This window comes from Eriocheir sinensis, chromosome 17 (genome assembly GCF_024679095.1).
Source record: "Eriocheir sinensis breed Jianghai 21 chromosome 17, ASM2467909v1, whole genome shotgun sequence".
Lineage (NCBI taxonomy): Eukaryota > Metazoa > Arthropoda > Malacostraca > Decapoda > Varunidae > Eriocheir > Eriocheir sinensis.
The window spans coordinates 2,178,414-2,191,110 of NC_066525.1; the positions used below are offsets into that span (position 1 = coordinate 2,178,414).

The 12,697-nt window shown below is 48.6% G+C and overlaps 1 protein-coding gene across 3 annotated transcripts in view; it reads left to right on the forward strand.

Moving 5' to 3' along the window:
• The window catches only part of LOC126999750 (uncharacterized), a 77,120-nt gene that overhangs the window by 8,425 nt on the left and 55,998 nt on the right, over window positions 1-12,697 (forward strand). The window contains exon 2 of one of the 3 annotated variants that reach the window (XM_050862601.1): window positions 910-961. The gene's annotated coding sequence lies outside the window, so the exon portion shown is untranslated. Of the gene's footprint in view, window positions 1-909; window positions 962-6,283; window positions 6,600-12,697 lie in introns of those variants that run through there. The other 2 variants (XM_050862602.1, XM_050862600.1) reach the window with 2 other exon arrangements.

The window sequence follows — 12,697 nt, forward strand, 5'->3', positions numbered from 1 at the left end:
AGTAATATTTTAACCTCCCCCCCACACACACCCTTCCCCTCGACCCCAACCTGGTGTGTGAGGCAGGCTACATTGCAGGAGAGGTGTAACAGTCCGACACCGACACGACGGCAGCTGACGCGAGTGCTCTCATGTGTGAATTCTGGCCGCGGGCACGACACTGATGAAAAGTGTGGAGTGTGTGGGTTAAAACTTGGTCGTCGTCATCGTCACCACCCTCATCACCGCCATCATCGTCATTACCATCATCATCAATGTCGCCTTTGTCATCGACGTCATCATCAACAGTATTGTCATCATCATTATCATCCAAGTCATGATCATATTATTGTTATCATTTTTCATCTTTACACCAAATTGTTTTGACTTAGAATAAACATTGTGAGCTGTAATATTATGGAGTCCAAGGTGAGCGTGCTAGCTGCTCTTGTAAACACACACACACACTCTTTTTTTTCTCTCTCTCTCTCTCTCTCTCTCTCAGGATGGAGGCCACTCATGTCTTTGTATCGAGTGACACTAATTTAATTTTTCCGTCGGGAGAAAGCTTAACATTGACCCACGAGGCAATGTGGATTACCTCCGGAATATGACGAGTGGCCGTGCGCGCGTGGGTCGTTGCGTGGCGGCTGAGGGCATGAAGCAACAATGGGGGTGGGGCTTGCACTGCGTATAGCTCGGCCTAGTGGGCAGGAAAGAGCGTTGTGCTCTACTGCAAAGGTACTATGCGGGAGTACATTGCCGTGGCGAGGTATGACGGAACACAAAGGCGGGGTTTTCCTTTAAGCGTGGAGGTCACTGGCGTGGCGGGGGAGGATTTTCATGGGAGGGGGACATGAATAGGAGTCCTTCCCTGTCTACGGTCTTGAATTCCCCAACCACAGTCTCTCTTTCTCTTTCTTTCTTTAGGTGCAGAGAAGGACAAGTGACGTGCAGGGCAATGCCGTAGCGGAGTGTGCAGGTAAGTAAATGAAACTTACTATTGTGTTTATGGTTGGTCGTATTATGGTTGGTTTTAGTTTTGTTGTTGGTGTGGTGGCTAGTGTTATTGCTGCTGTTGTTGTTGTTATTATTATTAGTATTAGCATATATCAACTTTATTATTTCTTCTTATTGTTATTACCCGTACAAATAAGTGATATTCCCCGGTAATTTATTTTATTTGTCATCCTTGTATCGCTATGCCGCGAGTCTGTTATTAGGTACTATTTGCTTGCTGATCCGTTTCTCTTCCCTTCATCCTTATCAACTATATTATCATGCTTACCACAGTCTTCATTTGTACCACCACCACCACCATCATCACCATCATCATCATTCTAGGCTTCACACTTCCCAGGCAGCAGAAAGTTAAAATTCATGGTCCGTGGGCTGACGCTTGACAATAAACTGATCTAATAGACAGCTCAAGGGCGCCTGAAACCGGTCTAATGGAAATTGTAAGATAAGGAAGGCAGAGGACCGCCCGCATGCCAGCACAGGCGAGACGGGGAGGCAAGGGCGAGCTGAGGATGCCACGGGAGGGAGGTGAGCGACGGACGGGGAGGGAGGGGCGAGCTGAGGATGCCACGGGAGGGAGGTGAACGACGGACGGGGAGGGAGGGGCGAGCTGAGGATGCCACGGGAGGGAGGTGAGCGACGGACGGGGAGGGAGGGGCGAGCTGAGGATGCCACGGGAGGGAGGTGAGCGAAGGACGGGGAGGCAAGGGCGAGCTGAGGATGCCACGGGAGGGAGGTGAGCGACGGACAGGATGCCACGGCGAGCTGAGGATGCCACGGGAGGGAGGTGAGCGACGGACGGGGAGGGAGGGGCGAGCTGAGGATGCCACGGGAGGGAGGTGAACGACGGACGAGCGACTCAGCAGCTGCACGATCCCACCTCCCTACCTGTCGCCTCCCGTGCAGACCGCTGTGGCTACCCCCTTCCCCCCACCTCCCCCGTCTCACATCACTGCACACTTCACCGTAGCGGCACGTGACCTTTACTTCGGCAGCTAATCATCCTCACCTTCCTCTTCCATCCCCACTTTCCATTTCAGCCGCCCCTCTATTCGTAAGGAAGTGTAAGGGTCGTACCGTAAGACATTCCGTCGCCCAAGACCACATATCTGACAAGGCTTTCGTAGGAGTTGTATGCATTTCCAGGAGTGGTTTTATGACCCTGGTGTTAGTTTGACTCTTCTACTGTACCGTAAATCTAAAGAAACACTCATTAGAACCCGACTGACCCCTTCTTTGACCTTTAGAAATAGCTGATGGGAGAAGCCAAAGTTTCTTATACCAACCTAAATATTCCCTGTCCCACGGTATATTCAGTGTTACGGCGCATATAAATAACCGGGGTGCTCTCCTCGTTGACCATAACATGTTGACCTATGCAGCTCCCGTTACGCTCCCCCATTCCTCCCTGTGGCATCATCCCTCCCAGCGTCCCCTCGCCTGGTGCCCTCCCTCTCATCAGTGCAGCTTCTTCCTTATCCAGCCCGTCTCGTAAACCTAAAATCAAAATAAGCTTAACGCTCTCAGGCCGAAAAGAGTTCATAGTGACAGCCATCAGATACCTTGTCGGTTGTAACAGTAGATTGTGTGTATATATGTTTATAGATAGATTACTGCAAGTGTTACTGTATTCACTATAGGGCATTGCTAAGATGAGGTGGTTGGTGGCTGTTGTTTCACTCTAAAAAAAAAAGTCTGTTCACTTAAGTCTGACACAAGCTGACAACATAAACCTAAGCGTGTTCGTAAGCACAGTGCAGATTAGCAATAAGTGCTGCGTGAGATAAACACAAACAGAGGTTAAAGAAAACTTGGAAGCCACAGCAGTAGCCAATCAGCACTCAGCTTGCAAACACGCTTAGGTTTATGTTGTCAGCTTGGGTCGGACTTAACTAGGTAGCAGCGGGGATCATGTTTCTTAATGGTCCTTCTAAGCAAGAAAAATGAGAAGAAAAAAAATCACCCCTCACACAAACCATTTCATAATATATATCAAAGCTTTTGTGATCAGTTTATATATCATCTGTTTTGGGGGGTTTAAATCTTGGCACAAATTTGGCCCGTCGCTGCTACACGGTAAAGCCACAAATTTGGCCCGTCGCTGCTACACGGTAAAGCCACAAATTTGGCCCGTCGCTGCTACCGGGTTAAGTGAACAGACTGTAGCTCTTCTCTTGGACATCATCTGCTCCCAAAGAGTGATGGGCGGGGCACACCAAGATTCTGATCATGGCAGAAGCGTGGGAAGAATTGGACACGGCTGTAGATGACAAAAGAGGTTGGTAACAATGCGGAACTGTAGAGCCTCGTGTGTTGGGCGACCTTGCGCGCCCTTGCGGAAGGTAGCCGAGGGGGGAGGGGGGGATATTGAATTAGTTAGCCTCCAAGCGATAAGAGCTTCCTCAACTCTTTATAGATGCCACCCTTCGTAACCTTTGCCATTAATTAAGTGAGGCCCGAGCTGTGGCGGCCTCAGAAAAAAAATAGTGAAAGTGCTGTGCCTTGGAGTCCCGCGGCTTTGGTCTGAGCGTGGAGCGCCTAGTGGGGGTGGCGTCTAGTGCTCCTCCGCGCCCCTGTGTTGTAGCGGCACCGTGCCAAGGTCGTCACCACCGTCAATAGTATGCTGGCCTTCCTAGACGGTTCCTGTGTGTGTGTGTGTGTGTGTGTGTGTGTGTGTATTTACCTAGTTGTAGCTTTACAGGGCTTACGCTCGTGTGGTCCCGTCTCCGTCTCCTTAAAGTTTTGCACACTCTTCGCCGATACTACATCCTCACTTAGTCTGTTCCAAACCTCTATATTTCTTTGCGGGAAGCTATATTTCTTTGTGTGTGTGTGTGTGTGTGTGTGTGTGTGTGTGTGTGTGTGTGTGTGTGTGTGTGTGTGTGTGTGTGTGTGTCCAGTCTAACTCCTGATGTGCCCATTTTTACCGTCCACACCATCGCCATCATCCTTGTTCCCCGCTCCTGTTAGACTGGAACATTTACTTATAGTCTTAATATTCGTGATGCTGTGTTTATGCTGACCCAACGCGTTACAGAGCAGCCCTTACTCACGATAATCACGTAATTGACCGCTCTTTCGACCACCTCTTCGGATTCTTTACAGGAGCAGGGAGTAGCGGGCTTTTTTTTTATAGTTTCCTTTTTTTGTGTGCCCTTGTGCTGTCTCCTTTTGCTGTAAAAAAAAAAATATTTCCCCTAGTTCATCGAGTACATTCATCCATCTAACGATTTCTTCTCATCCATCACCCAAAGACCTTCGCTCCACCACATCCCTCAAGAAGTTTTCCCAGCGCTTGGACAGCCTTACACACACACACACACACACACACACACACACACACACACACACACACACACACACACGGTAATGTAGGTGTTGTGTCAGGTGATAATGAGGATGATTATGGTCACGATGATGGAGAGAGCCGTTGTTATGGTAATAGTGTTAATGGCTTTGGGGTATTTAGCGGTGTGTTAATGCGAGGCGAGAAGGTGTGTCTAGGGGAGGTGATCAACGTGGGTGTGCGGTGGGGGAGGGGTGGGCGTGAGGGAGGGGTGGGTGGGCGTGGGGGAGGGGGATGTGCGGTGCTATGGGTGGCCGGGGGGGAGGCGTGGGTGGGCGTGGGGGAGGCGTGGGGGAGGGGTGGGTATGCTGTGCTAGGGGTGGTCGTGGGGGAGGGGTGGGTGAGCTGTACTAGGGGTTGGCGTAGGGGAGGGGTGGGTGTGCTGTGCTAGGGGTGGGCGTGGGGGAGGGGTGGGTGTGCTGTGGTAGGGGTGGGCGTGGGGGAGGGTGGGTGTGCTGTGCTAGGGGTGGGCGTGGGGGAGGGTGGTGTGATATGCTGTGGGTGGAGGGGGCGGAGGGTGGGTGCGCTGTGCTGGTCGTGGGCGTGGGGGAGGGGTTAGAGTGTGGGTAGTTGTTGAACAGCTGCTGTGTTTTGACATGAAAAATGAGGAGTAAGTAAGGAGGAGGAAGTAAACGGAGTTGTGGGTGGCCGCAATGTTTTTTTAGGGATCTTCGGTGAGTGGCCCGTGTGTTTCAGGCCAACGCGAAACAACCGGCGTGGTCAGTGCGCCACCCTGCCACCCACTGCTCTCCTCGAGTCCGTACTGCCCCTGTATTCCCGTGCCAAAATTTGTGAGGCACCACAGGACCACAGGAGGCCCGATGCTGCCACCCCCGTGGTGCCACATGGACTGGAGATCGATTGTCTTTGTCGTTGAACTTGTTCAAAGCACTTCCTTGTTGCAAGTCTCGGAAAGGCCAGGATGGACGCATTTCCAGGCCGTGCAGACCTTGCCGAGTGCCTGAGCTCGCTCTGCAGCTTCTTTTATCTGTACTTGGGAAGGTTGGCAAACGATGTAGAGAAAAGCACGAATATGCAGGATATTTTAAACTTTTTCCGAAGAGTGTTTGATTGTTCTAATTTTGTACGCCATGTCCTGAGCTTGTCTCGCCGCGCCCAACAAGGGCGGGCAGCCATAGAGCAAGCAGAGTGAGGCCCGAGCGGAGGGAGCATTACTGAGGGGCGGAGAGCAACTTTTTGTTATTCAAAGCTGCGCTCTGAAAGGAATTTATTTGTCATTAACTTTTTAAGCTTTGATATATATTAATTGTATATTGTGGTACAAAATGACGTGTCATTATTGCTTGAGGCACAAGGCTTAAATTTCTTGTTTAATAACGCCGGGACTGCGCGAGTGCGAGGATCGGGCGGTCAGGAGGGGGCGGGGCCAAATTACTGGGCGTGGCCGCGCTAGCCAAATTTATGATATTTAATGGTGCCCTTTGCACGTCTGTTGGCTCTGTAAACAAATGAGGGAAGTAGATTGAGGTTATAAACAGCGGTGACCTTTGGAAGGTTGTGCGCCGGGCTGCGCCACGCCTCGCACCTACTCGTCCGGCACCGCCGGGGGTCACAGGCAAGGCTGGGAAGGCGCATTCCATCAGGGAGGGACTCGATATAGGAAAAAAAAACTACATATTGACTTACTTTTATCGTTTCCAAACGTCTGCTGAACATGGAATTCCTCTTTCTTAAAGCGGGGATGCTGACTGGCGAGGTTTTGTGAACATTCCCTGCAGGAGCCTGTTTGCCTGAGGCAGCGGTGACCCTCTGCCCCCAGCGGCACCACTTCAGCACTCCTCGCCCTGCCACCCTCTCACGCCCCTCAGCTCGGCTTCATTCTTCACTCTTACTCCCGCAACTCTCACCTCTCCTCTTATCACGACTTTCTCTCTCTCTCTCTCTCTCTCTCTCTCTCTCTCTCTCTCTCTCTCACACACACACACACACACACACACGCGCCTCATCCCGGCAGCCTCGCGTGTCCCTAGTGCCGCCACAATAAACTTGGTTCTGAGGGAGGTGGTTTGTGCCTCCTCTCAACCTCTTGCTTCCACGTCACGTCCCCAAGATGAGTGTGAGCCAAATGGTGAGAGTGGCGTTCCCTCGTTAGTCCCTGTCGTGGCTGTCGTCTCCGGAGCCCAAGCCAGAGCCGGACAACTGTTCCCCGTTGCTCCCCTGAGTGGCCGCCCCCCATGCCTCGACGCCCTGCCGGGTGAGGCCAGCACCAGCACCGGTAACCCAACTCCTCCAGGTCCTGACTAACCCTTGCTGACGAGTGCTACGTGGTCCTTCAATAGCCCCTTCTCTCTCTCTCTCTCCCTCCCTCCCTCTCTCTCCCTCTCTCTCTCTTTCGCTCTCGCTCATCACTATCATCATCATCATCACACCCTTGCCTGCACTCTGTCACAGCATGCACGTTTTGTCCATTCAGCTGCCCCGTGTCCCTTCAGTTATCAGCGAGCCTCTTCCTTTGTGTCTTTCTTCCAGCCCTCTCCGCTCCCCTCCTCCTCCTCCTCCCCCACACACCGTTGCGTCACACTTCACACCCATCCCGTCCCGTTAAAACCTCCAACTTCAGAGTACTTCTTCTTCTGTTGTTGTTGAGTTTGTTGCCCTCGATTTCACTCCTCGTTGCCTGCTGAGGGTGATGATGTTGCCCGGCGCTCCATCGTTTGGGGTAAGTTAGTTGGTCTACGGCGCTCGATCTTGGTTTTTCTTTGGGAGTGTTTATCCCTGTGTTGCCCCGAGTCTTGGTTCTCTCTTGTCTGAGTCTCACATGACCTCACCTCCTCCTCTTCCTCCTCTTCCTCTTCCTCCTCCCATCTGCCCTCGTACTTTCACCTCTCCTTCCTCACAGCTCTCTTGGTGGCGTGCGGGGCTAGTGGAAAGGTGTGCCCGAGGCTTGATTGGTCGTGTATATAGGTACTCAATGACATTCCGGTTACTGTCTCATTTTCTCTCTCTCTCTCTCTCTCTCTCTCTCTCTCTCTCTCTCTCTCTCTCTCTCTCTCTCTCTCTCTCTCTCTCTCTCTCTCATTCTTTAACTCCTCTCTGTAACACCTTTCGTCCCACCTGGTATAGTCTACATACGTTTACCTGTCCTTACCTGGTTGCTAGTAATCCAATCTCGTCCGTAGTTTCTTGTGTCTGAGCTTTCCTTGAATTACAGAAGGTATGCATCATCGCTGGGGTGTATAGGGGTGAACATTCAGTTTCTATGGTATCGCAAAACTCAGCGCGTTATAGCTATCCTTTAGGCTAGTTTGTGATGGAATGAGGTTAGATGGAGAGCGCCTTCTCTTTTCTTTTTTTCCTAATGGGCATGTGTTGCGTTGTGCCGGTGCTGTGGTGAGCCTGGTGTGGCCTTAAACAGAATGAGAATGACGGTGCTGGCTTTAGCTCGACTGAAATGAACTGAACTTTCATGTGTGGGCGTGGCTTGCCTGGGGTCGTGTGTTTTTTGGCCTTATACATGTCCTGTGTTGTGCTCTGTTCTTAAATGGACCAGACACGGATAGGTTGTTGTATGCATATGTATTGTTGTGCTGGGTCAGGCAGGACATGGGCTTGACTCGGCTCCTTGTCTTTTTACTGTGTTGTGCTGTCAATTATGGAGCCTAAAGTGAACTAGACGGGGGTAGGATGTGTTGTGATGGGCTGCAATATGTTGTAATGACCTTGACCCGGCAGGAATTGGGCTTAACTGGGCTCCTTGTCTCTGTACTGTGCTGTGCTGTCAATTATGGAGCCTAAAATGAGCTAGACAGGGGTAGGATGTCTTGTGATGGGCTGCAGTATGTTGTAACGATCTTGACAGGACCTGGGTTTAACCGAGTTGCTGTCATGGTCGTATACTGTGCTGTGTTATTTTGGAGAGTGTAATGAACTCGGAGCAGGTGGGCAGCGCTGTGGTGATCTGTATGAGGCAGGGCAGGGCTGGGCTGGGTATGAATGAGCTATGTTATGGTGTAAGGGAATGTAGTGGCCTGTGCTCGTCTATAATCTGGCCTCAGGTGGTCCAGGCTATGGAAATAATACCTTTGTTCACTTTCACTGCTAGCATCTCCCCGGCAACCTCTAGAGACCTCACTCTCGCTTAGTCCCATTCACTCTCCCTCGGCCAACTCCACTCATCACGCTGCGCCGGCCTTCACTCACTCATATCTCTCATTTCACTCACTCATTCACTCTTTTCACCAGGAGTGCTCTGCTTCCGTAACAAGGGCAGCTCTCTCCTCTAAGTGCATATACGTACGTGGTTGGTTGGTTGTGTATTTGTGTGTGTGTGTGTGTGTGTGTGTGTGTGTGTGTGTGTGTGTGTGTGTGTGTTTACAGGTGTGGATTTATTAGTTCTTAACCCTAAGCAGGTGAACTTCTACCTGACATAAGTGCAAGATGAGCCCGGACTTTCTCTGGAGTCAGTCAGTCAGTCAGTCAGTCAGTCAGTCACAAGACGCGTTTCCTTGCACCACACGATTTCAAGTAACAGCAGCAGACAGGATTTAACTTTTTGTATCAAAGTAATAACTGACATTGAATTTTAGACTATTATTTTACAGCGTTATTATTTTTCTGGTGCCTGGGCTTTTTTTTTCCAGTGTATTAGCGGCATTAAAAACATTCCTCTGCATCGTTATTACTTCTCCGGTGTCTCGAATAATGATCACAATGCCCTTGAGATCGTGTTTCCCTGGGCTGCCACATATCTCGCTAACAAGAGGGAAAGACCAGCCCGAGGGAAGGTTGGCAAAACTGCTGTAGCCTCGTTGAGCAGCAAGTGGCGTCCCTGTGAGGCGGCGTTATGCAGGGAGGGCTCGGCCACTCTGGCACCTCCCAACTCAAGGCTGAGGCTGGGGATCACTGCACCGAGGTTGTTTACCCTTGAAATCTCTACCTCTTTCTTTACTTTTAACGTGACATTGTGATAATTATTTGAATAGATCACGTGGGAAAAAAATATGGGTAGGTTTTGAGTTTTCCCAGCCATACGCGGCGTTGTTTAGCTCCCCTTCAAATGAATTACTAGTGGAACTTTTTAAAAACTCAGTGATGACGGATAGAGAAAACGGAGACGAGTGAGATGGAGTTTATTTATCTCTTCCCCTTTCTTTCCTCTTACCGTGATATTTATTTGAATAGATCACGTGGAAAAAAAATATGGTTAGGTTTTGAGTTTTCCCAGCCATACGCGGTGTTGTTTAGCTCCCCTTCAAATGAATTAATAGAGGAACTTTTTAAAAACTCAGTGATGGATAGAGAAAACGGAGACGAGTGAGATGGAGTTGATTTATCTCTTCCCCTTTCTTTCCTTTTACCTGTGATATTTATTTGAATAGATCACGTGGAAAAAAAATATGGGTAGGTTTTGAGTTTTCCCAGCCATACGCGGTGTTGTTTAGCTCCCCTTCAAATGAATTAATAGAGGAACTTTTTAAAAACTCAGTGATGACGGATAGAGAAAACGGAAACGAGTGAGATGGAGTTTATTTATCTCTTCCCCTTTCTTTCCTTTTACCTGTGATATTTATTTGAATAGATCACGTGGAAAAAAAATATGGGTAGGTTTTGAGTTTTCCCAGCCCTACGCGGTGTTATTTAGCTCCCCTTCAAATGAATTAATAGTGGAACTTTTTAAAAACTCAGTGATGACGGATAGAGAAAACGGAGACGAGTGAGATGGAGTTTATTTATCTCTTCCCCTTTCTTTCCTCTTACCGTGACATTGTGATAATTATTTGAATAGATCACATGGAAAAAAAATATGGGTAGGTTTTGAGTTTTCCCAGCCATACGCGGTGTTGTTTAGCTCCCCTTCAAATGAATTAATAGAGGAACTTTTTAAAAACTCAGTGATGACGGATAGAGAAAACGGAAACGAGTGAGATGGAGTTTATTTATCTCTTCCCCTTTCTTTCCTTTTACCTGTGATATTTATTTGAATAGATCACATGGAAAAAAAATATGGGTAGGTTTTGAGTTTTCCCAGCCATACGCGGTGTTGTTTAGCTCCCCTTCAAATGAATTAATAGTGGAACTTGTAAAAAACTCAGTGATGACGGATAGAGAAAACGGAGACGAGTGAGATGGAGTTGATTTATCTCTTCCCCTTTCTTTCCTTTTACCTGTGATATTTATTTGAATAGATCACGTGGAAAAAAAATATGGGTAGGTTTTGAGTTTTCCCAGCCATACGCGGTGTTGTTTAGCTCCCCTTCAAATGAATTAATAGAGGAACTTTTTAAAAACTCAGTGATGACGGATAGAGAAAACGGAAACGAGTGAGATGGAGTTTATTTATCTCTTCCCCTTTCTTTCCTTTTACTGTGACATTGTGATATTTATTTGAATAGATCACGTGGAAAAAAAATATGGGTAGGTTTTGAGTTTTCCCAGCCATACGCGGTGTTGTTTAGCTCCCCTTCAAATGAATTAATAGTGGAACTTGTAAAAAACTCAGTGATGGATATAGAAAACGGAGACGAGTGAGATGGAGTTGATATATCTCTTCCTCTTTCTTTCCTTTTACCGTGACATTGTGAAATTTATTTGAATAGATCACGTGGAAAAAAATATGGGTAGGTTTTGAGTTTTCCCTGCCATACGCGGTGTTATTTAGCTCCCCTTCAAATGAATTACTAGTGGAACTTGTAAAAAACTCAGTGATGGATATAGAAAACGGAGACGAGTGAGATGGAGTTTATTTATCTCTTCCCCTTTCTTTCCTCTTACCGTGACATTGTGATAATTATTTGAATAGATCACATGGAAAAAAAATATGGGTAGGTTTTGAGTTTTCCCTGCCATACGCGGCGTTGTTTAGCTCCCCTTCAAATGAATTACTAGTGGAACTTTTTAAAAACTCAGTGATGACGGATAGAGAAAACGGAAACGAGTGAGATGGAGTTTATTTATCTCTTCCCCTTTCTTTACTTTTACCTGTGATATTTATTTGAATAGATCACGTGGAAAAAAAATATGGGTAGGTTTTGAGTTTTCCCAGCCATACACGGTGTTATTTAGCTCCCCTTCAAATGAATTAATAGAGGAACTTTTTAAAAACTCAGTGATGACGGATAGAGAAAACGGAAACGAGTGAGATGGAGTTTATTTATCTCTTCCCCTTTCTTTACTTTTACCTGTGATATTTAATTGAATAGATCACGTGGAAAAAAAATATGGGTAGGTTTTGAGTTTTCCCAGCCATGCGCGGTGTTGTTTAGCTCCCCTTCAAATGAATTAATAGTGGAACTTGTTAAAAACTCAATGATGACGGATATAGAAAACGGATGGAGTTGATTAATTTGTGTGTCTTACGTGCGTGGGAGGAAGCGAAGGAGCGAAGGAAGGAAGGAGGAAGGAAAGGAAAGGTGAGGCCTCAGACGTGAGACCCTAAGGGCGTGAGAGGCCCAGGAGAAAACAGGTTGCGGGGAGCGAGCGGCGTGGAGGGCGGGGATGGCGGCGGTGGACTCCTGGTGACGGTGGTGGTTGTGGTGTGGTTATGGCTGGCGGGAAGTGACTGTAGTAATGTGTGTGTGGGATGGAGGGGCGTGGCGCTGAATGGGCGGCGGGTTGTGGGTGTGATGATGATGATGATGATGATGATGATGACTTGACGGACACCAGTTTTCCCCTTCCTCCCCCCTTGCCAGCTTCTCATAACCTCCCCGATGGCCATGTTTCTCTCTCTCTCTCTCTCTCTCTCTCTCTCTCTCTCTCTCTCTCTCTCTCTCTCTCTCTCTCTCTCTCGTACACACACACACACACACACACACACACACAAAAGGTAACTTTCTTTTCTTAAAAATCCCAGCCCGGCGTCCTTCCTTTCCCCCTCTATGTTGATGGCAGTGTCCGGCCAGCCCAGTGCTCGGCTCCCACGCCGCCACCCTCGCCTCTGTGCGTGTCAGGGTCGCCTTTGTGTCGGTGCTGCCTGGAAGACACCCTGGAAGAGTCCACTGCTCATGCATACTGCTGACTCCTCTGTGGCCACAAATCTCATCTGGCCACGAACAACGTGTTTTGCCTCGCATGTCGGGGAGGCTGTCCTCGTGTGTGTGTGTGTGTGTGTGTGTGTGTGTGTGTGTGTGTGTGTGTGTGTGTGTGTGTGTGTGAGTGTGTGTGTGTGTGTGTGTGTGTGTGTGTGTGTGTGTGTGTGTGTGTGTGTGTGTGTGTGTGTGTGTGTGTGTGTGTGTGTGTGTGTGTGTGTGTGTGTGTGTGTGTGTGTGTGTGTGTGTGTGTGTGTGTGTGTGTGTGTGTGTGTGTGTGTGTGTGTTACCCTTGACACCAGTGTAGCAGGGAAATATAATGAACCTTTTATTCAAAAATACAACATGAAACCTTTGTCTCTGG